Source organism: Gracilinanus agilis, chromosome 5 (assembly GCF_016433145.1).
Source record: "Gracilinanus agilis isolate LMUSP501 chromosome 5, AgileGrace, whole genome shotgun sequence".
NCBI classification, from domain to species: domain Eukaryota; kingdom Metazoa; phylum Chordata; class Mammalia; order Didelphimorphia; family Didelphidae; genus Gracilinanus; species Gracilinanus agilis.
The window spans coordinates 83,462,635-83,489,235 of record NC_058134.1 but is presented as its reverse complement, the minus strand read 5'-3'; positions in this window follow the sequence as shown (position 1 = coordinate 83,489,235).

Genomic DNA, 26,601 nt, shown 5'->3' with positions numbered 1-26,601 from the left:
AGTTATTTTAAAAATACACCCTAATTTAATTTGTTTTCTTATAATTTGTCTTTTAAAAAACCTGAGTGGATATTCTTGGAGTAAGGGGAAGTAGGACAGAATTGGTTTTCTGATTACCTGTTAATCAGGATTTAACTGTAGCATTATAAAGATGTTAAAATAACCAAAACATATGTGTAAGCTATATAGAGCAAAATACAATATGAAAAGAGAAATGAGCATCTCTTGGGAGTGAATGGAAGCAAAAACAGATTAAAGAATAAAGGAGTCAGATTTATTTCATTGTCCCTCAAAGGACTCAACTTTACATCTTATGTTTTCTTCTTTTATTACTTTGACTTGTAAAATTGAATTTTAAAATTCTTTTTTTTAAAAAATGGAAAAGGTTAGATAATATGCAATCTAATTTTTCTGTTATTCACAAACATTTTTCAAGCAGTGCTAAAAATGTCATCTGCAACTGCACCTCATTCATTTCTCGTGTCTTTCCAAGGGCCAGACTTGTTTGCAAGGGTCTGAGTTCCCAGTGCTGTGGAAGGTCACAGTGTGGGCATTTTTTTCCTGATCTAATTTGTTTCCTATGCTCCCAAAAGGGCTGCTTTAGATACCTTGTAGTCTGATGTCTTGGTTGCCTGTCCAGCCTCTCTAGAACTATCTGTCCTTTAATTCACATCAAAGGCCACTTTGGATAGATAATAAGCTCATACAATTTCAGCTTGTAATGATCACTTTTATTAACTTTAATATTACAGCATCATCGATGTTATAATAGTAGTATATTGCATCTTGGATAAGAAGATAGGATACTAAAAGGATGCCCATCAATTGGAGAATGAATACATTATGGTATATGATTGTAATGGAATACTATTATGTCTTAAGAAAGGACAAACATGAGGATCACAAAAAAAGCCTGGAAATATTTATATGAAGAGATGAAAAGTGAAGTGAGCAGAACCAGAAATATGTTGTGCACAGTAACTTCAATAATGTATGCTGATCATCTTTTCAGCTGTGAATGACTTAACTATTATTGGTGATGCAAAGAATCAAGACAGTTTCAAGAGACATAATGAAAAGGAATATCCTCCACTATAGAAGAAACCGATGGAGTCAGAATGCAGATTGAAGCACATAATTTTTCACTTAAAAAACACAGGATAACCTCATTTTTAGGGCAAGGGATTTTAGTGACCAGGACATGAAAGAAAAGATGAGTCATACTATACACTTCCTTGTCTGGCTCCACTTGTGATCAATGGCACATATATGCTTCAAACTGGCTTGGTAGCTTAGTGTTAAAGGTAGCCAGGTGCTGCAAGAGATAGAGTTCTGGACCTGGATTGAGGAGATCTCAGTTCAAATCCAGTCTCAGGAACCTACTAGCCAAGTGAGCCAGGTACAGTTTCTTCATCTGTAAAATGGGAATAATAATAGCATCTGCCTCTCAATGTTGTCAAGAGAATAAAATAAGATAATGTATGTAAAGTGTTTTGTAAACATTAAAACACTGCATATATCCTGGCTATTTTTATCGTATTGAGCTGTTGAGCAAAAGAAAACTCAAATGAGTAATGAACCATGACCTCTGCACTCATTAATACTATATACTTCTTAGCAACACAATTTATATAATTCTTTAAAAATATTGCAAGGCACTCTATAGACATAATCTCATTTGATTCCTACCACTCCACTGCTATATGCTAATAAGTCACATTTTACAGATAAGGAAACTGAGGCTCAAAATGAAATGAGTTGCCCAGGGTCATGGAGGTAGTAGAGATCTCTGACAAGACTGGACTATGTATGACTCATCCTGACTCCAAGCTCAGAACTAAGCTACTGCAAAATGTTGATATTATATACTATCTTGAAATTCTCCACTAAATTCCTCCTTTGAGGTCTCACTGTGGCTGATAGCCTACCCATTATTCTAAAAAGTTTGCCCAGAGTTCAAACTCTGTCAGGTCCTACAACCCTGCAAAGCAATCAAAGTACAGTCATTCTAATGAACTCTGAGGACTAGCATCACTAAGTGTTGAGAGGTTTCTTATCATATTATTTCCAGGATAATGAAATTCCCAGCTACAGCAAGTTTTCACCCAGAGAGAGGAGGTTGGACTCTGTATCCATAGAGACAGTCCCAACATCAGAGAAATCACAGATCCTTGCAGCAGTGAAGTGGTTAAAATGCCTACACTTCCTGTGAATGTATTGATTGTTCTTTTTAAAACAATGAGATAAGGTATTGCGCATATAAGATGCTGCTATATAGGCTGTTCCCCAGATATTGAATGTGGTTATTTAATGAATTAATTAATGGCTTATTCCAGGCTAGTTGCATAGGGATACATTTGTGGGGCAGATGATGGGAAGAAGAAAGTTTCAAGACATCAAGAGTACACGGAATATTGGATGGTAGAAATATGTTTTTTTTCCCTGTATGTATAGTATGGTTTCTGTGATAGCCTCCATCCTAGCTTTTGGGAACAGCTGATATTATTGTGGGAAAGGAAGAAAGAAGAAACAAGGAAAAAAGCCGTAAGGATGGGGGAAAAGATCATGGAATTCCTTTCATCTGTTCTGGAACATGGTTAAAGTTCAATATTAAAAAAAAACCTTATCTTCCATCCTAGAATCAATATTATGTATTGATTCTAATGCAGAAGAGCAGAAAGGGCTATGCAATGGGATTTAAGTGACTTGCCTGGAGTTGCATAGTTAGGAAATATCTAAGGCCATATTTGAACCCATGATCTCCCATTTCTAGGCCTGGCTCAATCCACTGAATCACCTAGTCACCCCCTCATCTAAAAATTTTTTTTAAAACCCTTGCCTTCCATCTTGGAGTCAATACTACGTATTGGCTCCAAGGCAGATGAGTGGTAAGGGTAGGCAATGGGAGTGAAGTGATTTGCCCAGGGTCACACAGCTGGGAAGTGTCTGAGGCCAGATTTGAACCTAGGACCTCCCATCTCTAAGCCTGGCTCTCCATACTGAGCCACCCAGCTGCTCAGCCCCCCCCCCCCCCCACCTCATCAACATTTAAAAAAAGTAAAAGTTGTTTTTTGGTATCCTCCTAACTTTCTTTTTGAATCCTTTTCCCACTTCATCATATGGTCATGTTTTCTTTTGATCCTTGAGTATCTAACAGATTGTGCTTCCCTGGTCCATCTTTTTGGAGCATTAGTGGCAATCACAAATAGAAATGAAATGTCTAAATGATACCTCTATAGATATATAGTGACTTGTAAAACCACATATTAATTCTATGTTTTACTGTATATTTATTTAGCTAAACATTTCTCAATTATAGTTTTTAACCTTATCGTCCATCTTAGAATCAATACTAAGTATTGGTTTCAAGGTAGAAGAGTGGTGAGGACTAGGCAGTGGGGGATAAGTGACTTGCTCAGGATCACATAACTAGGAAGATTTAGAGGCCAAATTTGTATCCAGGACCTCCTGGCTCTAGGCCTAGTACTCTATACCCTGAGCCATGTAGGTGCCCCTCCTAATCACATTTTGATCTAGTTTAAATAGCATTAAGTCCTGAAGGTTGTGGGTTTGACACTTCTGCTCTAATCCACCTTCATTCTCTGATATACTGCATGCCTTCAAAATATCTCCCTGTCTTTTTCTCAAATGAGAATTCCCTTTCTCCCCCTTGCAAAGAATTTCAGGTTTCTCCTCAGAAAGTGATCTCATTGAGCATATTCATATTACTGTGCATACATGATGGCTCTTTAAGCTTCCTAGAGACATTTACATTTTAAAAGAATAGTCCCAAAGCCAAGAAGTCTCCTAAACTCCAACACCTCTTCCTACTTTAAATCAACGGAAAACCTCTACATTACTCAAAAAATTTGGACCAATCCCCCTCAGCAACTTTTCTCCACTTCCATTCCTCCCCACGTCCTTAACATCCTTTCCCTTTCTTGTCTTCTTTCCTCTAGTGTTGGATAATAAGATATACCTTCTAGTCAAGGCTAATATTGATAAATACACTCTTGATCATCTCTTCTGCCTTCTTTAGAAGAATGAAATTATAATCTTCTCTGCTCTCTCACATCTTCAACCTCTCCCTATCTACTGGATTCTTTTCTTTTGTCTTAAAATATGCCAAAGGAGTCCCCATTCTTAAAAAAAGGTACTTTACTTGTCTCTGATAACCCCTCAAACTACCATCCTAAATATTTCCTTACTTTCTTAATGAAACTCTTTGGGGGTGGGAGAAAGGAACAAACTGTGCTTTCTACCTCCACTTCTCCTCTTACTAATCCCTTTTCAATGTGGATTCTGCCTTCCTCACTCAAATGAAACTGCTTTCTATGAAGTTGTCACTTAACTGCCTAATGTTCTTTTCTCAGTCACTATTCTTCTAGATCTATCTGTTGCACTTGACACTTGTTTGCAATTTTTTCCTCAAGGATGCTCACTCTTCTCTGAGAGGAAGACCTCTCTTTTGACTCTCTTCCAATTTGTCTAAACATTCCCTTTTCATTCTCCTTTCGTAGCTCACTCTCCAGATCCTGCCTGTTAGGTATTAATGTTCACCAATACTCTGGGAGGTTCACTTTGCTTCTTTCCTGGTGCCTCCTCACTGAAATTACCTTTCATTTATTTTGTTTATAGCTTGTGGGTAGATATTTACATTTATCACGTGCATTAGAATAGGGCAGCATCTGATTTTGCCTTCCTTTGCATCCTCATCACTTAGTACAGTGTCTGCCTGAATCATAGCGAGTGCTTAGTAAATGCTTTTTGACTGACTATCTAAATCATTGATTAATCAAAGACTAGGAGAAAGAAGAACTGAAACTGTCAATTGTTATATTTCATTCACCCTTCCCTCCCCCTGTTCCATCTCCCAAGGGCATATTGTGAGTTCCATCAGTGTAAATATTTTCCCAATTTTCATCTTTGGGATGCTATTAACTATATCAGTGTCTTGGATATATCAGGTATGTGTTTATATGAAAAAATTGTCAAATTGAATTTTTAAAAATTGAGATGACTGAACAAAACTCTTTAGTGTGGATGATAGCAAGACCAATTTTGAATTTACTGCCGTCTAATGTCAGTGAAGATGCCTCTGAAGGGAAGGATCACTAGTCTGACAGACTGCATGCATGGAAGAATAAAAAATTCATTAAGAAGTTTAGAAAAGGTGCAATATTCACTGGATTGGGTAAATATGTAATTGGAGAATTATTAGTGAGCCATTAAAATGAAAATTCTTGGTAGAGAAGTCAGGCGCAGATCCTTCAGGATTCTTGCAGTCTTTTTTCCCGTCAAACCTGCATGAAACCTTTTCAATGAGCAGCTTACTGACCCAGGAGATTTTAATAGCTTCCTTCAAAGCTGTTATTGTCTCTACGGTCAAGGTTTCCTTAGATAAGTTTTAGCTTGTGAGTCATTGACTTTTATAGACTAAGGTGTTTTTTTTAAAAGCTCATAAAATTTTTGATGTCAAGATGTTTGGGGGAACATTCAAGAGCTACTTTTAAAGAAAAAAATAGTTCATTAGGTTTAATAACCTATTCAAAAATTACATGGAAATAGCTATATTATCAACTAAATTGCCTGTGGGCTTTTAAAAAATCTCATTTTACTCTAGGTGTCTAACAAGGACAAAACAAAAGGTCTGAGAATCACTTGGAAATTTTTTTTTTCCCTTTAAGTCAAAAGTCTTGCCTACACTGCCATTTTTTAACCTATAGAAGAAAAAGGAGGGAGAGGGATTTCTTAAAAGCAAAGATGAATTCAATACTTGGGTAATGTAAAGAGGTAGATTTTGTCTTGATTTAAGAAAAATAATTTGCTAATAATTAATGATATCTAAAGGTACAATGGGCTGCTTTGGATGGTAATGGGTTCTCTTCACCAGAGATCACTAAACAAAAGCTGAATGACTATTTGCTATAATGTTTTGGAGGGATTTTTCAACCAGGTCAGGATTTTACTACATAACTTCTACCAACTCCCTCAATCCTGAGATTCTGTGGAAAATGGAAAGCATGGGATGCATAATTAACCAATAAATCAACAAATATGATTCTTGGCACATAGCAGTTGATGCATAATTTGTGAACACCTACTATATTCGAGGTAGTGTGCTGAGTACTGGGGATGAAAAACAAAGTAAAATCATTCATGCCCTCGAGGAAGTTTATATTCCAATGGGAGAGACAACACGCACAAACATATGCATATTTAGAATATTTAGGAGTAGGGACTGATCTGTAAGTTCCTCAAAACTTACAGATCTCACTGAGTGGGGTAGTAGATAGAGTACTGGTGTGGGAGTCAAGAAGATCAGAGTTCAAATCCAGTCTCAGGCAGTTATAAATTGTATGATCCTGGGGAACTCACTTAAGTTCTGTTTACTTCAGTTTCCTCAGATATAAAATGGGAATAATAATGGTACCTACCCCCCAAAGGTTGTTGTGCTAGTCAAATGAGATTATATTTATAAAGAGGTTTCACACAATGCTTGGCACGTAGTAAGAGTTATATAAATGTTAAGTCTTATTATTATTAACAGTGTAGGTTATAACCTTTCTCTGCAAGTTCTAGTCTAAGAGAGTTGCACAGTGCACTGAGAGATTGAAGTTATTTGTCCTGAGTAACACAGCCAGTATATATCAGAGGCAGGGCTTGAAGCCAAGTCTTGGCTTGAAAATTGGCTTTCTTTCCACTCCTCCATGATCTCTGTCCATTCAACTTGATTGTAAGATAATTTTAAACCTCAGAATGACACCAGCAGTTGGAGGAATCAGGAATGGCTTCTTGGGGACACTGGTCTTGAGGTGTCTTGAAAGAGAAGGGAATAACAAGAATGGAAAGTGAGAAGAGAGTTCTTACCAGTCATGGAGGTCAGTTGGCACAAAGACTGAAGATGAAGTATTATACACATGTGGAATGGCAAGTAGGTGAATTTGGCTAGACCATAGAGTGCCTGAAGGGAAGTAATATGTGAGATTAGGAAGGAGAGAAGAATTCACATCGTAAAGAGCTATAAATGCTAACCAGAGAAGTTTAGATTTGGTCCTGGACAAAACGGGGAGCCATCGGAGCTAATTGAATACTAGGGGGGACATTGTCAGATGATCTTTTCAGGAAAATATTTTTTTGGAGAATGGATGATAGTTGGAATGAAAGGGAAACCAAATAGGAGACTATTGCAATAGGATAGGAGGGCCAGAAGTAAAGTGATGGTTGTATTAGAGGGAAGAAGAGTGCGTATTCATGAGACATCATGGATATGAAGATGGAAGAAAATCAGTGGAACTGGATATGTGGGATATTTGTGAGGGAAGAGTTAAGGATGAAACTGAGGTTTCCAAAAAGGATAAATGGAAGAATGATAGTCTCCTAGTCAAGAAAAAGGAAACTGGGAGGATGGATTGACTTTGAGGGAAAGGATGAAGTCACTTTAGATATAGGATTATAGAACTGGATATACACAGGATCTTAAGGCCATTAAGTTTAACCGTTTCATTTTATAAATGAGGAAACTGAGGCTCATGGAAGGTAAGTGGCAGGCCTAAGTTTATATAAGAAATAAGCGTGAGAAATAGGATTTGAATATATACCCTCTGAATTTCTTAACCTTTACCTTCCATTTTAGAATCAATACTGTGTAATGGTTCCAAGGCAGAAGAGTGGTAAGGGCTAAGCGATGGGGATTAAGTGACTTGCCGAGTGTCACACAGCTACATAGTGTCTAAGACCATATTTGAACTTAGGATATTCCATCTCTAGGCCTGGCTCTCCATCCACTGAGCCACCCAGTTGCCCCCAGGGCCCTCTGAATTTAGATCCAGTAGCATTCTTTCATTTGAATTCTAAGGCATCTAATTCAAAATGTTCAAAAGACAGACAGCAATGATGGATTAGATCATAGGGGATATCTGTGAGTCTCATCTACATAGAAATGATAATTAAACTCATGAGAGTTGATGAGGTCACCAAATAACACTACAGAAAATAGAGAAAAGAGGGCCCGTGAGAAAACTTTGCAGGGAAAAGGGCATATCATGGATAATAAACTAGCAAAAATATGGAGTAGGAGAGGTAAGAAGAGAACTAAGGCAGAAGAATATCATAAAACCTCAGGAAAAAAAAAAGCACATCAGGAAGAGAAGGTGGTCAACAAATTCACATACTGCAGAGTCAGAAAGAAGGCTGAAGCTTGAGAAGGAGCCATTAAATTTGTCAATTAAGAAATAGCTGACAAATTTGGATATTTTGAAATAGTTTTATTTGAATGATGAGGTCAGAAGCCAGATTACAGATGATTTAGAAAAGAGCAAAAATAAAGGAAATGGAGGTATTGAGTATGGGATAAACATTGCAGAAAGTGTCATAAAACATGAAAAGTAGGTAATGGCTGAACAAGTTGCGGTATATGAGTATAATGGAATACTATTGTGCCTTAAGAAATGATGAACAAGACAATTAAAAAAAAAACAAAACCTGAAAAGACATATATGAAATGATGCAAAGTGAGGTGAATAGAACCGGGAGAATGTTGTGTATAGTAACAGCCATAATGTAGAATGACTGTGGATTAATTAACTATCAACAATGCAAGGATCCAGTAAAACTCCAAGGAATTTGTGATGAGAAAGACTACCCACTACCATAGAAGGAGCTGATGCATTCTGAATGTAGATTGAAGCATTCACTTTATTTCCTCAGTGAATTTTTCTCTTGTGTAAGGGAATCTTCTTTCACAGCATGGTGAACAAAGAAATATGTATTTTATAACAATACATGTATATCATGTATAGTTGTCCCTTGTTGTAAAGTGGTTCACTTATTGCGCTTCACTGTATCACGGATTTAAAAAAAAAATCTAATTCCGTATCTAAGAGTTTTCGCTATATCGTGGGATTTTGTGGGTGAATACTGTACTGTACACAATGAAAATGCAGTATGCCACTACTGCTTGTGCAAGTTTGCCAACCTGAGATTGTACACAGATGAGAGCAAAGCAGACATTTAAGAGTGTGGGAAAGTTTGGAAAAGGTTTATAGGAGAGTGGGAAGGGTTTATAAAACCTTAAAATATATATAAACAATAAAATAAATATAACTGTTACTTTGCAGATTTTCACTCATAGAGGGCATCTCTGGAACATAATTCCTGCGATAAGTGAGGGATCACTGAATCATATTTCCTGCCCTCTTGTGAAGAGGTAAAGGGTGGGAGAGAAAGAAAGAATGTGGATCACAACATCTCAGAAATGGTTATTAAAAATTGTATCAACACATAAAAATTAAATTAAGAAAGAATGAAGAATTAGTTAAGGAAGAGTAAAATGATTGTCTTTTAACAGTGAGGGCCCAGTTAAATAATAATTTCTAGAGGACATAGTCATTACTATTGTGTGAATTATTCTAGTTTCATGAAGCAGCTTATAAGTAGGAGTGGAGGAGGCAGATGGCGGGTATAATCTATGATTTTGGTTGGGCAAAGACATAAAATGGAAAAAGAAATAAAGGAATCAAAAGTAGAAGGTGGTTCACTGGGGTTGACATCAAGAAGAGAGGAGAATGAAGTCAGTGAATGAGAGTAGAGAACTGAGAATTCTTTTAGATGGAGTTAAGAGATTATTATTGTAGTTTGGACTCTCAATAACTATCTCTATAACCGTGGGAAAAGCCTAATTTCATGGGTATTAAATTTCTCATATGAAGAAGGTGGGTATACTAGATGATTTCTAAAGTTGATCAATTTCTAAGAATATTTATAATTTTCATCAAACATATTGAGCTAGGCATTGGCTATGGCAAGGGAAAGTGAGAAGGAGAAAGTATATGAATCATGTAATCATGGGAAAATATTCTAAATTGATCATTTAAATAAATAAATTTAAAAAGACATACTGAGAAAGATTGGCAAATCATTTGACAAAGCCGTTTTCTCATTATTTCTTTCAAATTCATCAACTGAATTCTCATCTCCTAAATGATACTCTTCTCATTCGCCTTTGCTTAGAAGTTATGGAGAAACTCAGTCTATTTCTGGTTGAGAAAGACGGAGAATAAAGAATTACAGGAAACATGTGTCCATTTACCTCTGAAAATAGTGCAACAAGTACCCACCATATTAACATGAGAATAGCACAGAAGCTGGTCTTTTCTGGGTTTTCTTCTCCATGTCAGGCTGGAGTAGCAGTGATGATAGCAATAGGGAGTATAATATGGTGAGCCAAGATGGTACCAATGACCAGGGAAGAGAAGAATATTGAAGGAGTGAATGAATGTATGAGGTTGAATTTGTGAAGAATATTAGTTTTTAAATTTCTTATACATTCACTGTATAATCATAATCAATACATAAATTATTGTTGCCCAAGTTTTGCAATTTTTCAAATGGGGGCAAAATGAATACCTAGTTCACAAGCATGTTGTGAAATAGTTACTATTATTACCTGATGTTCATATATGGCCAGTGATATAGCTTTAGAGTTGATTTAAATCTGCTTAAAACCAGCATTTTTTCCAATAGTTTTTAAATGGCAGGGAGAAGGTATTGTGGAAGGGGTTGATTAAAAGAAAAAATGATAATTCCTTCGAACACAGAAAGAATTTTCTTCTCTCCATTCCTCTTATTCCTCCCTAAGCTGTGAGAATCTTGCATACATAATATAGATATTTAATTTACAGATAGAAAAATAGTCACCATATAAATAGGAATATTGACCAAATGAAATTCTATGAAGTCTAAGTATGGAACTAAAAACCAACTTTGAGTATTCCTTCCAAGTTTTCCTTCCAACTTCTGATATTGCCCATTCTAAACCTAGATTTAACAGAAAGAGAGAGAGAGAGAGAGAGAGAGAGAGAGAGAGAGAGAGAGAGAGAGAGAGAGAGANAGAGAGAGAGAGAGAGAGAGAGAGAGAGAGAGAGAGAGAGAGAGAGAAAAGGGGTGTGCCATCAGGACCCTTGAAATAAAATAGTGGAAATGGCAGTTCTTAATTTCACAACAGAATTATCTAAGTATTAAAATGCTTCCATGGGTTAAGCAGATTTGTTCAAAATGAGACTTGGCAATTTTTCTGAATAATTTAACATACTGAAATTAAGTAAAGCTGAGTTGGTGCTGCTATCCTTACAAGGATGTCATTTTTTCTCTCCCTTGTTAAGTGGATGGAAGCATGGAGGAGGGGGCGGAATTTGTCAAAAATACATTGGAAGAAGCTGTAGAAACTGTAGAAAAATGAAGAGCCTTTGAGCAAAATCAAACTCCCTGGGAAAAAATTAAGTCACTTAGGTGAGCATGGCTCTTTAGGAAGGGCTAATATTGTCAAGCTTCTTCCCAAACCACATTTTCTCTGCAGTAGAGTATTGTGAATTTTCCTTTTCCCATTAAATGCACCATTGACTCCAAAGAGTTAAGAAGGTCATTTTATATAGCTTTGTCCATTTTTTTCTCTTTAAAACCTCAACACAAAATTATCTATTTGCATAATTCAATTATAGTTTTAAAAAAAGAACATCCCACAACCATCTCTGGCAAGGCAATCACCTGCCCCAAAGAAGCTGAGGCATTATGTGCCAACCATCTCCAATCTCCACTGATTAATAACAGCATATTCCAAATTTATAGGCTCTATTACGAGCCATCTGAAAAGCAGCCAATGTGCCAAGTCTCCCTTGCTCTCTCTCCAGGGAATCCTGTCTCAAATGCTCTTTTTTTTCCTTTTTTTTTTTAAATCCGGTAAACAACACTTTATGTCTTTTGCACAGATAGCAGATAATTACCATATGCTTAGAAACATGCTCACTTCCTTCAGCTTCCCATTGTAAACTTCCTCCATGATGACAGCTAAGGAGCATCAGGGGAGCAAGATTTTATAATTTAGTGTCCTCTTCCTCAGTCCCTCTGGTTTAAAAGGTCAGTGTCTATTACAATAAAGTTAGAATCAGAAGCAAGCAACTTTCGTAGAAATGATTTTTTATAATTCAAAAAAAAGTGAAGAGAGTTTCCATCCTAAGTGAAAAAGTCAAAATTCACAGTACTCACATTTGGGCATATAGTTTCATATGCCCAACAACAATGTACCAAACAAATGGCCACACATGATGGTTTGGGGCAAGGAGAAACCTTATGATTTGTAGATATAGATAATATTAGAAACCCTCTCTCCTTTTTGTTCTGTCTTCCTATTCTTTAAACATTATTCACTTTTGTCTCACTATTTTTCCTAATCAACCAATCATTAATAATAATAATTAGAAAGGGTCTTATAAAGGTTGTCTAGTCCACTGCCTTATCCAAGTAGAAATTCCATCTATTTTGTCCTCAACAGGTGCTCATTCACCTTGAAGACACTCAATAATAAATTCACTACTGGATTTATTTTTTTTCCATCATTTGAAAGTTTTATTTAAATTTCATTTACACTTTTACAGATTAGTGAATTTTGAATATGCATTGCATATATTCATTCATATTTTTGGATGACACTTGGAGAGGGAAGGATTTGTAAAAGCAGTCCTCTGCCTTGGCCACACAGTTACCTGATCTATTTCCATTAGACTTTTTTTCATGTCAGGTGACAACAAAATTGGTGTATACACATAAAATTCTTGTTTTTTGGATGATCTTGATGCCAGAATTACAAAGGCAATCCTTTCAGATACTGAACAACACCTAGTGAAAGTTTCTTTTTTTTTTTTTTAAACTCTTAACTTCTGTATATTGGCTCCTAGGTGGAAGAGTGGTAAGGGTGGTCAATGGGGGTCAAGTGACTTGCCCAGGGTCACACAGCTGGGAAGTGTCTGAGGCCGGATTTGAACCTAGGACCTCCCATCTCTAGGCCTGACTCTCAATCCATTGAGCTACCCAGCTGCCCCCACCTAGTGAAAATTTTTACAAATCTTGAAAACCAACTCATCAGGGCAGCTAGGTGGTTTGGTGGATTGAGAGCCAGACCTGGAGATGGGAAATCCTGGGTTAAAATATTGAGCTCATTGTCGACTAACACCACTTTCTCTATTTTTTCATGAACCACTTAATACTTAAGGAATATTAAACTATGGAATGTAAACACTGGCCTGTATTTTTTTCTCATATAAGAGATTAAATATGCAAGCAAACAAAACATCGACAAGAAATGCAGGATGATTTCTTCTCCCTTGCCCCAGCAAAGACTTAAACACTTACAAGAGAAAAAAAACTCCTCTTCTTCATCATTATAAAATGTGTGCATTTTAGCCTGGAATATTGAATGACTCTCAGGTCCCAGAGCTTTCTCATATTATCTGACAGTCTATCTTTCCATGCGGAGCTAATTAGAATTAATAAGTTAAATTACTAATGAAAGTTTTACCCTTGTGCTTTTATTTGGGATTAAAATATGTCCTGAATTGAATGGGTTGATTACAGTCAAGGTGGACCAGAAGTACATGATGCAACTCCTGACCTCTTAAAAACTCATTTCGCGTGACCCAGTTAATTATGTTTTTCCGTTAATGTTTCCATTACTGCTACTGAAGAGAGAACTACAGCAACAATGTTCAGATGTCATTCTTGCCCATCCCCCCATACTCAGAGCAAACATTTTATTGGCAATCTTCTGATGCTTCTAGGATTCTTTATTTACTGAACAAATGGCATTTGAGCTATTGTATTTCTTAAGATCCAACACTGTGAAATTAAACTCCAGAAATGCCTATTTGGAAGAGGAAATTATCTCGTTTCTATTTTGTCATATGGATTATCACTTTTATTTTCTACTCTGCTTATTTTCTTCCTTTTAGTTTTTTTCCCTTGATATACACGGAAGAGAACAGTATAGACAGTGACTATATACTAAGTCATTTTTGCCTCTGTAAACTTTCCATAAATGTATTTTTATTTTTAATAATAATAATAAACATCATTATTACAATTTCTAAAGGAAAATAAATTTTTCTTGTTTAGAATTACAGACCCTTCAGAGTTGGGCTCAGACTATCTTTGCAACCTTAGCTTCCTCTACCCTTCTAGAAAAACTGAGCAGGTCAGTTGATTTAGTTTAATTAGCTGTTCTGTGAATTTGCCTTTTGTCTTCCTGCGTCATTCCCTCCCTTCTCATTCCTAGAGCCATAACTAGGGCAAGGTAGCTAAGACTTTGCTCACAGTCATTTGGAAAAATGCTATGCCTGCACCTCCTGTACTCTCAGTTTGGGCCTCCTGTAGAGTTTTGGATAAATTAGTATCCATGAGGAGGATGAGGACACAGCATCCTGAGATGGCAAAGGTAGTGGTAGGAAGACAGCCCAGAAAGACTGCTACCTCTCTCCCTCCCTTCTCTCCCTTCACATAAAAATATCTCAATTGAAATTACCCCAGGTGCCAAGGTTTCTAATTATAGTTCTACCCATTCATGCTCTTTGAATTTCTACCCATTCTTCAAGCCCCAGGAGAAATTCTCTCTCTTCTATCATGAAGTTTTCCTTAATTTCTGCTCCATGCCCTCCCCTCTAGTAGCAGCCTATATCTCTTCCATTTTTAAACTGCATTTTGGTTCCACTCAAAAGTAGCATAGCATATTCTGGCTTGGTTTGTTGTTAACATCTGGAACATTATGTACTTTTATTACTGATGATTTTTAAAATGTATTTTATTTTTTTCCATGTTTATACTTCTTAAGAGCTCTTTGTATTTTCTATAGTTTTTTTTAGCAAATATATTTCCCCAATAAATTTACTGAGTGCCTAAATTAAAGTTGAGAGTGATGTAGCATAGTTCACTATTAAGGGCCAGGCTCCATGCTAGGCAGTAGGGGTATAAATACAAAGAAAAAAATAATCTCCTTTCTCAAAAAATTTATATTAGTCTTGAAGTAAGGAGATATAAATTCAATTGTTAGAACTGATATTTACTGTCCGTATAACCATCAGGAATTTTGTCACTTAACTTTTCTGAGCCTGACTTCTATAAAATGGGAATAACAAAACAAACTACCTCACAAAGGTGTATGAAAATGTATTTAAGAAGTGCTCAGTATATGTATGAATTATTAATGGTTTGCTACATTTTTCAATTGAAAAATTTTATTTAATTAATTATTTTTGAAGATTTTTCCAAGGTTACATGATTCATCTTTTTTCCCTCCCATCCTCCCACCCCACCTCCAGTAGCTAAGGAACAATTCCACTGGGTTTTACATATGTCACTGATCAATACTTGTTTCCATATTATTGATATTTGCATTAGGGTGAACTCTTAGAGCAGTGATTCCCAAAGTTGGTGCCACCGCCCCATGGTGGATGATGCAGCGATCCAAGGGAGTGATGATAGCCACAGGTGCATTTAGGGGTGGTGATAGTATGTGACAGGGGGCACTAAGTAATATTTTTTCTGGAAAGGGGGCAGTAGGCCAAAAAAGTTTGGGAACAATGATTGGGGATGTAAACTCTAAGCCAGAAGTTCCTTATGTTCGATTGTACCACATTTTATCAGTCTCTGTGTATAAGGTTCTGCTGGTTCTGCTCCTTTCACTATGAATTAAAATTGTGGAGGTCATTCCAGTTCACATGGAATTCCTCCAGTTCATTATTCCTTTGAGCACCATTACCATATTTGTTGCTCCATTAAATTCTTTATGTTTTCAGAAGTAATAGAGTGTACTGGCTAGAGAACCCTAGAAGACGTAGGTTTTAAGTTCTACCTCTAGCATAGCCTGGCTGTATGACCTGGGAAAATCACCAAGTCTCTCAATGCTCTACGTAACTAGCTTATAGTCTTAGAGTCCAAGACTGAGTTGCAGAGAAGGTGCCAATTGGCATCGGTAGAGGGAGTTTCCACAGTCAGGAGTTCCTGATGACAATAAAATCATTGATCCAGCCCCTATTCCTAGTCTGTCTTTAAGTCTCAGCAGATATGACTTATTATGCCTTCCAAAATCAAAAGAGATATACTATTATTATGCAATTCCTATTCCTATGATGCTAATGAATGAGTTGTAAAACATAAAAAGACAAAAGCCTTGTTTGGTCAAATGATATATAATAGCTGAGTCAGAACATGAGAAATATATACTTTAAATCTCTTGGTGCACCTCGGTTCAAATCTCAGCCTACTGCTTCTGTGGCTTTGGTCAAATTAATTCACCTTTATTCACCTCTGTTTGTTCATCTGTATATTGAGAAGGTTGGATTAGAATATCCTTTAAGTCTCTTCTATTTCTAAATCGATGACCCTGTGAATACTTTGTAATGGAGATATGATAGGTCTCTTAATGTAGTAAAAACTGAGAGCTTTCATAATACCTGAACATAGATTTTTTTTCTTAATTAAAAAAAAAACAAAACAAAACAAACCTTACCTTCCATTTTAGAATCATTACTGTGTATTTGTTCCAAGGCAGAAGAATGATAAGGGATTGGAAATTGGTGGTTAAGTGACTTGCCCAGAGACACAAAGTGTGAAATATCTGAAGCCATATTTGAATCCAGGAACTCCCATTTTTAGACCTCACTCTCAATCCACTGAGCCACCTAGCTGCTTCACCCCAACCCCTGACATTTTTGTCCTATTTTACTCAGCTTGCACTTTTACTTGGGGCGTCACTAGGGAAGTATAAACTACTTTATGAGGCATAAAGAGCAGGCCATGAAGTGGTCCTTAATTTTATAGAAGTAGGGAGCAGACGCTCTGCAGGTTGTTTAGTGTTAGCCCACCCCGAAGAAAGAAATGAATGAATGAAATATTTGTTAAGTGCATACTCTATGCAAAACATTGCATTGTTGATACAAATAGAAAAAATAAGGCATTTTCTGCTCTCAGGGAATTTACATTCTAATTGGGGAAGATAATGCATGTGGAAGATTTCAGTGGTGAGTCATATGGAAAAATCCCACAGTTCTGATAATACAATGACAGAGCATATGGTACTACCTCTTCTTTCATAACATTTACATTGATAAAATTGATAGCTTCTGATATTGGACCATTTGGTAGTACCAAGAACTTTGGTGGCAAGAACTTCTTCTGGATCTTCAATAAATGTGATTGTAGCACCTATAGGAGCAGACACTAGAAACCCTAAGAATCTCACAAAACTCTAATCCAAGAGGTCTTAATTATAGAGATTTCACAGCAGTAACCCAATAAACTGGAGTCGTCTGATTGTAGTATTGGAATAGTCCTCAAATGTTGAATGCATTGCTGTGCAGCACTGCCAGGCATGGGGAACAATAGGTTGGGATTCTTTGTGAAGTGCAGTTATTGAAAGAATCATCCAAAGTTGTTTTCAGAGATCCACATTTTAGCAATTCTCACATCCAGAGAACTACCTGAGAGCTCTTGATGGAGGTATCGTTACTCCTTTATATCCATTACATCTGTTACCCAGTGGAGTGGTGCTAACCACAGTCATAGAGAATCTGGATTTGACTTCCAGCTCGGTGACATTAAATAAGTCACTTAAATTCTCTGGCCTCAGGTTTCTCATCTCTGAAATAAAGGTGCTGGACTAAAAGATCTTTAGTGCCCCTTTTATTTCAAGATTATAGGAGGCTATTAACTATGGAGTCAGACTAAGGAGTGTATTTGCTTTGCCTAAATCTAGTTAAAGCATCTCCACAACATTTAGGTTCATCCTATGATACCATATCACAAAATAGTACCTCCTCCGCCCAAACAAAAGAAAACAAAAACATTCAGTGACCAGCTGGGAGAGGCTAGCAGCAGAGACAAACACCTTCAAAACACACTGAAACACAATACAAAATGCTGTCCTACCTCTGTCAGGAGTCAGGAAAGGAGAACTCCAGGAAAAATGCAATCTAAGGCATGTGAGTTCAGTTAAAGGCAAAATGTCACAAAGATCATGCCATAAACAAACAGTCCCCAAAGACAGGTTTCCAGGAAAAAAAGATGATGTCAGCAAGCACAATGGAAACTCGGGCATCAGCAGTTTGGACCACATACATATAAATGGAAAAACATACAACAAGCTGGATAGTCTCCAATAATAGATGCCATGCCCAGCTAGGTTCTCTGCCTCCTACATCTTGTTTCTCAGGCATCCAACTCCAAGAATCCCCTCATCACAGTCAGCTCATTTCTATCCTTTATATTTTAACTCAGACTTACTCTGAGTCTAACTCATTTCAGCCAATTGCTTCTGTGGCCTTGGCCAAATTAATTCACCTTTCTGCACCTCAGATTATTCATCTGTATATTGAGAGGGTTGGATTCGAGGGTCCTTTAAGTCTCTTCTATCTCTAAATCTATGACCCTGTGAATACCATGTAATGGAGATAGGATGGGTCTCTTAATATAGTCAACTGTTTTTATAGGATGGAATAGAGTTCAGGGACATGGTGGGTCACCATATTTCACTCCAAGAGGAAGCACAATGGTAGTACCGAGGAGTTTGGTCATACAAATGAGGATGGGTTTACAAGCATAAAAGAAAACAACAAAATCAGTCTGCAGACCAATACAAATATTCATTAAAATGTTAAGTGCCATTCAAGATTGCATTTCTTTAGATGATGGAGCATGTCTGAGGCTAGTTGGTGTGCTGTTACTATTATACAACTTAGCGAAGGCAGCATCCAATAAAATATGCAAAATGTGAGGAATTTTCCCAGATTCTTCTACACCAGTCATTCCCAAAGTGGGCGCCACCGCCCCCTGATGGGTGCTGCAGTGATCCTGGGGAGCAGTGATGGCCACAGGTTGCATTTATCTTTCCTATTAATTGCCATTAAAATTAAAAAAATTAATTTCCAGGGGGCTAAGTAATATATTTTCTGGAAAGGGGGTGGTAGGCCAAAAAGGTTTGGGAACCACTGGTCTACACCAACATGATATAACATAAGTTGTAAATACTTAGTTAAAGCTTGGCCAAAGGGAATAGATCTTTCCCTTTATAGTTTGCCACATACCTGAGATAAAGCGTTCTAGTTGGCTTACCTTTTTCCTCTTTCTTTTTTTTGAAAATATTTTGTGCTTATTTCATGATCCTTCCAAGAGAAGTCTAGGGCCAATTTATAACATGATAAGACTATATGATCATATGACAAAATAAATGTGTGTACCACAGAACGTGAGATTTTTTTTGTCATTTGTTATTATTAAATGTTCCTCATTACATTACCCTGTAGATAACTGTCCTTTTCAGTAATTTATTATGAAGTGATAGATGAAACAACAATAGACCATTCCAATGAATGACAACTACTTTACGTTTTATATCACATATGGTGTGGCCAGTTATAATTGTGGTTAGGGTATGTACTGAGAGAAAGGTGTGTGTTCTACTCATGGCCAAGGAAAGCCATTTTGTGAATGAATGCTTTGAATCAAAAAGACCAAATAATGATATACCATATCTATATAGCACCTAAAGGTGTTTTTTAGAGCACATTAAATATTTTATTTCCTTTGATCTTTACAATAACCTTTTAACATACATACTATTATTACCTTTATTTTAGAATGAAGAAATGAAGACATGAGAGACAAAGTCAAAAAATGGTAAAAAGGGGGCAGCTGGGTAGCTCAGTGGAGTGAGAGTCAGGCCTAGAGACAGGAGGTCCTAGGTTCAAACTGGGCCTCAGCCACTTCCCAGCTGTGTGACCCTGGGCAAGTCACTTGACCCCCATTGCCCACCCTTACCACTCTTCCACCTATGAGACAATACACCGAAGTACAAGGGTTTAAAAAAATGGTAAAAAACTGGTAAGTATATTCACCAGCAAAATAATAGTTGAATATGTACAAAATCCTTTATAAACAGAGAATTTTAAATGTATAGATAAAGGGACCCTGGACAGCATTCCTCTCATTTTATTAAAAATTAAGAAATTGAGGGCAACAGATATGAAACTGCCCTTCTTCATACAACTAGTAAGTATATGAGACAGGATTTGAACTCAGGTCTTTTTGACTCCAAGCTAAACATTTTATCTATTGATCCATTTGCCCAACCTGCACACACTGTTGATTGTGGATAGATCAAGTGATCATTACCAATAGAAAACAATCTTAATGTATACTCATATACATAAAAATATGGCTTTATAGTAAAATATTTGGTTAACTTAAACATTTTTATATACTTCCAATTTTCATAAACCTCCTACAACCAATTGAGAGCACATAGTAAATTTCAGAATGATAATCAAATATATTATATGACGACATTAAGTTAACCTTACATCACCTGTGGTAACAAAAAAGATAATTGAAATACACAGATAATCCCTGAACCTAACAAATAGCAGCAGTACTGACATTTTCTTTCCTTGTACCCTGTCTGCCAGACATTCTAGTAAATAGTGAAATGGGCAAAATGTTCAGCTGGGAAAAGAAGAGCAAGCAACCCAGAAAAATCCTCCAGCTGGAAGAGCTGAGAAAATGAGCCTCAAGTTTAACTGCAGTGATAGAAAAGTGACATATTTAGGGTTAGGCTTTGGGTAAAGTCCAGTCCTTAAGACTAGAAGGATCATTAACTCTCTTGGGTCATAAGTCTCTTCCACAATCGCAGGTAACTATATCCAAAAGTACTGGACGAGAGTTTGGACATGAAAGAGTTAACTTCATGGTACTTATTTTGTTGTTGTTGAGTCATTTCAGACTCTTCATGACATTTGAGGTTTTCTTTGCAAAGATTATTGACTGATTGCTCATTTCTTTCTCCAGTTTCTTTTTCCAATGAGGAAGCTGAGGCAAATAGGATTAAGTGACTTTCCTTCTTTTTAGCTTGGCCCTCTGTCCACTATAGCACCTAACTCGGGTGCTTGTGTAGTGCTAGGAAATAGTTTCCTGCATTAAATTTCCTCATTGACACGATGGGGTTGATATGGAAACAGGGCTTGAATAAAAGATTCTCATTGAGGTCAATTTAAGATTTCTGGGAACCAGCCATTTAGTTAACACCTATAATGAGAAAAATTGGCCAATTACTGAGATTTAAAAGTGCAATTAATAATAATAAATAATATTTGTGTTATGCTTTTAATTTCTGGAGGCTTGCTAACTCCTTCTGCCTGTGATAATCCAGTAACCCTGTGAGGTAGTTGACTAGGGACATTTTCTATAGGACTTCCTTGAGATCATAGAGATAGAGGTAGAGTCAGGATTAGAACACATGTCTTTTAATTAATTCCTAGTTTTAGACTCTTTCCAGATCAATGAGCAAATTCTGAAGAAAAAAAAAGACCAAATTACATGAATTTGGAATTTGAATCATGTTGTTTTGCAGTTTTTTCCAATTATGAAGTTGTTCAATTTGTGGACATTAAAGGCAAAAGGGTCGCCCACTTTAAAAAAAAAAAATCCGTTGTTTTTTTTTTTTTTTTTGGTCCATATAGAAGTCTTCATGCTTCTGAGGAAATGGAAATGATAAATAGGGAAAATAACTCTTTCTGCTTCTTTCTATATGACACACACATATACATATATAAAGAGAGAAATTACATGCACATGTATATATATATGTATATGTATATATACTTGTCATATGTATATCTGCATATGATCATATAAATTACATTATGAAAGTAAATCTTTTTAATGGACATGTCAAGTATATTCTTAGAGATTATTGTAGGGAGAAAGTGTAAAGGAAAACAATCTCTCTTTGCTGCTGTGAGATTTAAATTAATATCTAATAATGCCAAATATTATATTTTATAAAGTTTATTAATATCACTTAAAGTAGAAGAAATAAAAAAAAAAGACCAAAGGTAAAACCTGAGTAAAAAACATGAGTAAAATTCTCCTGCCTCTCACCTCACTCCACCTCCACAACCCTGTTTCCAGGAGAAGAGAGACAGAGGATAGAGCAACACAAAACTTATATGTTAGCACATAATGTGAGAAGGAACATGGGAAGCTGGGAAAGAGAGTTTTAGGGAGCAAAATTCTGAAGAAAAGACCCATGCCAGTGAACTCATGAATCTTTTCAAATATCTGAATATAAATACAAATTGTTCTGATGACCCCAATTAATGATTATTAATTAATTTAAGAGGAAAAATAATTGTCATGAGGATTTATTTGACTTAAAAATCTATCATGTTTATCCTAAGAGAACTGAAGCTATTGTGTGGTGGTGCAGTGGATAGAGTAATAGACCTGGAGTCAGGAATAACTGAGTTCAAATTTTACCTTAGATATTTACTAGCCATGTAACCCTGGGCAAGTAACTTAACTTTCTTTGCCTCAGTTTCCTCATCTGTAAAATGAACTGGAGAATGAAATGGCAAACCACTCCAGAATCTTTGCCAAGAAAACCTCAGGTGAATCATTGAAGTTAGTCATGAAAAGGACTGAACACCATTATGTGCAAAGTGAGAAATTATTTGGAATATTTCTCCATCTAATGGCTATTTTGCTATCCTGTACATGGTAACTGCTTAATGAATACTTGCTAACTGGAACTGAATTCAATCCATTGGAGTAAACCTGGAAAGATCATTGAATTTGAAGTCAAAGGACCTGAGTTTACTCATTTCTGCCTGTGCAACCTTGGACAAATTACTTAATCTATCTGCTCTACAGTTTCCTTGTTTATAAAATGAGAGGAAGGGGGAGAGGGGGATCAAGCTTTTACTAGTTGGTGTTGAAAGCTCTCCTAGCTCTAGATTTACTGTTAAATGATCCTTGGTTGATCCCATTAATTTAAGAAGTCACGTCACTTATTAATAAGTATTAAGTGCCTGTTGTCTACATGGCGCTGTCCCAGCTACAGCATTTACAATAGGCTCCACTATCAAGTAACTCACCTCCCTCCAAGAAATGCAACAAATAATTAGTTAATTATTGTATAAAGTAAACTGAAGGGAGGGTTCTCTAATTACTACATGAAGGGGAGAAGGGAAAAATATTATTGGAATATAAGGATTCTGAGGCAAAGGAACAAAGCGGGGGTAAATGGTGCTCTAACCAATAGAGCTCATTTTTGGCTTACCAATTGCCTCTTAAAATGCCCTATGGACTGCTTAACCCACACTTTTACTTTAGGTCTGCACAAGGACACATTTAGGCACCAAGTATAATGATTGGTTATGGGGAAGGGAGATTTCAAAACCAAGCAACAAATGGCCCTTGTGTTTATATGGTATGTGGTAGAGTAATATAATAGGAATAGAATAGGAATAGAATAAAATAGGAGAATAATAATAATAGGAAAAAGTCATAATCTTTGATCCTAAGGAACATAGTTAATTTTGAAGGGAGAAAGTCAGGATCATAATATATAGCTGAAAAGTCCCCAGCAGGTATATGCCAAATAAAGTTAGACCTGTGACAGCTTTCTCTGTTTATTTCACCTATCCCTTTCTTATCACCTATTATTTCATCTATCCCTTTCTTATTACCTATTCTTATCACCCTTTCTTATCACCTATCCCTTTCATCTGAATGACAGTTCTGAGGAATTTTTAAAGTAAGAGGAACCAAGGCCCTCTTAAAAACTCCTAAAGGATTTTTTTTTTCACAAGGAAAAGAAGTTTCCCAAAATGATTTTTGAGTTTCAGCATCACAGACAGGGATTTCATAGGAGGTAAAAAGAATTTTCTAGTAGCAAATCAAATAGTTGTCTAGGATGAATGACCTTCGATTGGCATCAAGAAAAAAAATTGGTCAATAAACATTTACAAAGCATCTATCATTTTCCCTGCACAGCGCTAGAAGCTAGGGATACAAAGAAATGAAGGGACCAGGAAGAGAAAAGACAGTCCAAGGCTTTCTGCTAGAATTTGTGGTCTGCTCTGCTGGATATGGTGACTCATATCTCTTAGTGAAAAGATTCATATCTCTGCCTGTTAAGGAGAGCCTTTCTAGCCACTGCACCTAGTAGTTGGCATCAGAGATGGAGGTGGTTCTCTGAAGGCTCAGAGGGACAGAAGAGGCTGAATAGCTGAAACTCAGTAGAAAGTAGTAGTGAGCTCCTCAGACGCCATGAGACCATAGGAGATGACATGCCCCATCATGAGTGGATAACTTTGAAGCTTGAGAGGTGTGAGCCATCTCGTCCACATGTAAGTCCATGTTATGTCCCTACGTGTGTTACCCAATCACATATCTCTGTATTTAAATAGTGTTTTTGCGTGTGTTCACTCCTCCACTGGTGGCTTAGAATCTTATGAGAAAACGAACTCGTAGTTTCCATAAAGGGATCATTTCTCTTCATTCTATGTGTTATAATGTTTGATTAAATGTTTTTTTGCTTTGAATTAATGGATCCTTTGCTTAGCAGATAAAAGCAAACACTTTAACAGTGGCTTATGAGATGGTCTGAGTAGGAGCTGATTCCCCAATACTTCATATGTTATGTCTATATCTAAGGACCCATCTGTGAGGGGGTTTCAGATGATATAATCATAATCTGGTTAGGGAATTAATATGGGATTCAGTTTAATTTAACAAATATTTATCCAAGACACTTGTATACAATACAATAATTAACAATATGGTAGCACTTGAAAGGGGAAAAAAAAGCTGTGGGTACATTATTAATTTAATTATCAAATGAATGACATTTACAATTGTCCTATGAATATCAAGGAGAGAAAGAACATCTTCCATTGTTGTCAATAGGAAGGTCACTTAATTAATGTTTATTGATCCATTGATTGATTCTTGAAAGAGGAAGAAATTGAGGCCAGTATTATATGGCAAATAGGCAGGATGCCTTAGTAGCCAGTCTTCTTTAGTTCTTTTGAGCAAATGGAGAAGTTAATAATGAAATTCCTCTTTAAGGATTCTATGTGCATTTTAATTCTCTGAAGAGAATATTTTAAACAAATTAGATTGGTGAAAGGAACTTTCAAAGGATTCCCTGAAGCATAAAAGTACTATCTATAGCTTTCTGGAATCAGAAAGACTGAAGTAATGTCCCCCTCCTCCCCACAAATGAACAATAGGCTTCTTGGAGTGAAATTTGTGGGAAGACAATGGGAAACCAAAGACATCTTTCTCAGCAAAGTTTCCTTAATGGATTTAAACCAGAGGACTCATAAGAAAACCTTCAATTTTTGTTTAGAGCTGTGCCTGGGAAGGGGATAAAATATGGAGGGAGGGGATGAAAGAAGGAAAGAAAATATGGTGTATATGGGAGGAGTAAAAGGAGATCACATTTTCACTAGCACAAAGAAATGAAAAATTACTCTCTCTCTCTCTCTCTTTTTATTTTATTTTCCCCAGCAGACACAAAACATCACATAGTGGTTTTTATAATAGGATACATTTCTAAAGTGAGGTATCAGCCAATTTGTTTTGCTTTCTTTAAAATCCAACTAATACAATTTTTTACTTAAGCACATTATTAAACAGTTTTATACTTTCCCATAGGTCATAGTCTCATAACTGTCATCTCTTAGCTCCCAGAAATTAAAATACATTGGTACACACAATGAGTAAATTTTTGTCTTCAAATCAAAATTACCCAAAAGGTCATGGTGATGTTAATAATAAAAATGAAAATTCTCAAATATTTTTAAAATCACACAACAGAAATTTTTATCACTTCATATTCAATTCATTTTATTAGCAAATAATAATGCTATGTACCCTCTCTAGTACATGAAATGGTCTGAACAGAAGCTTTTAGATTCATGAGTGATGGACAAGACCCTCAGGTAGTTGAAGTCAGTTTATTTTGAACAAATATCTGAAACCTTCTCAGTTTTTTAAAGTCCTGTTCTCTACACAAATGGCTGTAAAACTAACTTACATAAACACATGAAGAGTTTAAAATAAGATTTATAGTAAGTCCTATTTTACTCATAAATTTCAGATATCAGAAATGCCTGAAAAGACATTCCCTGGCAATATTTCTCTTCAAAAAAGGTAGCAGTTGCCACCATAAGAAATTTTTTAAAAAGCTGGACCGAAGGGTGAGACATCTGGTTTCCCATCTTAATTACCAAATATCTAAAGCACATTTTGAAGCCAAATGATTTGAGTTTTAAGTACCAGCTCTTATACTAACTCTCTTTGAATTGAGCTATAAACCAGTTAACTTTCTGATTCTTAGTTTCCTCATCTGTAAAACAGAAGCATAAGATTTTCCCCTAGCTATTTCACAGAATTATAAGACATAGTATATGAAATTTCTTTGTTTCTCTCTCTGTCTCTCTGTCTGTCTATCTGTCTGACTCTGTATTTATGTATAGATGCGCATGTATACATACATTATATATAAAATGTCAAATTAGGAAGAAATGATCACAACTTTGCATGGTACAACTCATACACTGAACAGAGTACTGTGGCTTTGTCTTCTTAAGTGAAAATATCTCATGGTTGAATTGCAGGGGGAAAAAAACAGCTAGCACCTGTGCTACTTGGTTCGGATCATTGAAGGAACAGAGCTTGGGTATAAATACGGTCTGGATTTTACACCCTCAGAAAGTCCACTCAAGGCTGCTCAAGCTTCACAAAATTACTTCTCTCAGGGTTGGTGAGGTTTTTTATTGAATCCAGGCTGAAAGGATAAACAGTTCAGAGTGAAATAAGCCTCAGTATTTGAGAGCTATTACGTTCTCTCTCTCTCTCTCTGTCTCTCTCTTTCTCTTTCTGTCTCTGTCTCTGTCTGTCTCTGTCTCTGTCTCTCTGTCTCTCTCTGTTTCT